Raw genomic sequence first — 257 nt, 5'->3', positions numbered from 1 at the left:
TTTCTCTCTCCATCGAATATCCGCTTATCACGAAATTAGGATTCCTCTGTATATCTGTAAACAGCAAAGTGAACACTGAACACCAACTATAACGTGGCTCAATCAATCTACGCTTGTATCCTGCCGAGATCTTGAATTTTATTTGAGTCTGGCTTGGTCGTCCTCTACATGACGCGGCTAGTGATGTTACAAGCGAGACAGATGTAAACAAAGACAATATACTGAGTCTTATCACTATGTTGCTTTTCCATGGCATC

This window comes from Penaeus monodon, chromosome 23, assembly GCF_015228065.2.
Source record: "Penaeus monodon isolate SGIC_2016 chromosome 23, NSTDA_Pmon_1, whole genome shotgun sequence".
NCBI lineage: Eukaryota > Metazoa > Arthropoda > Malacostraca > Decapoda > Penaeidae > Penaeus > Penaeus monodon.
The sequence above is the reverse complement of the archived record's forward strand: the minus strand, read 5'-3'. Positions refer to the sequence as shown.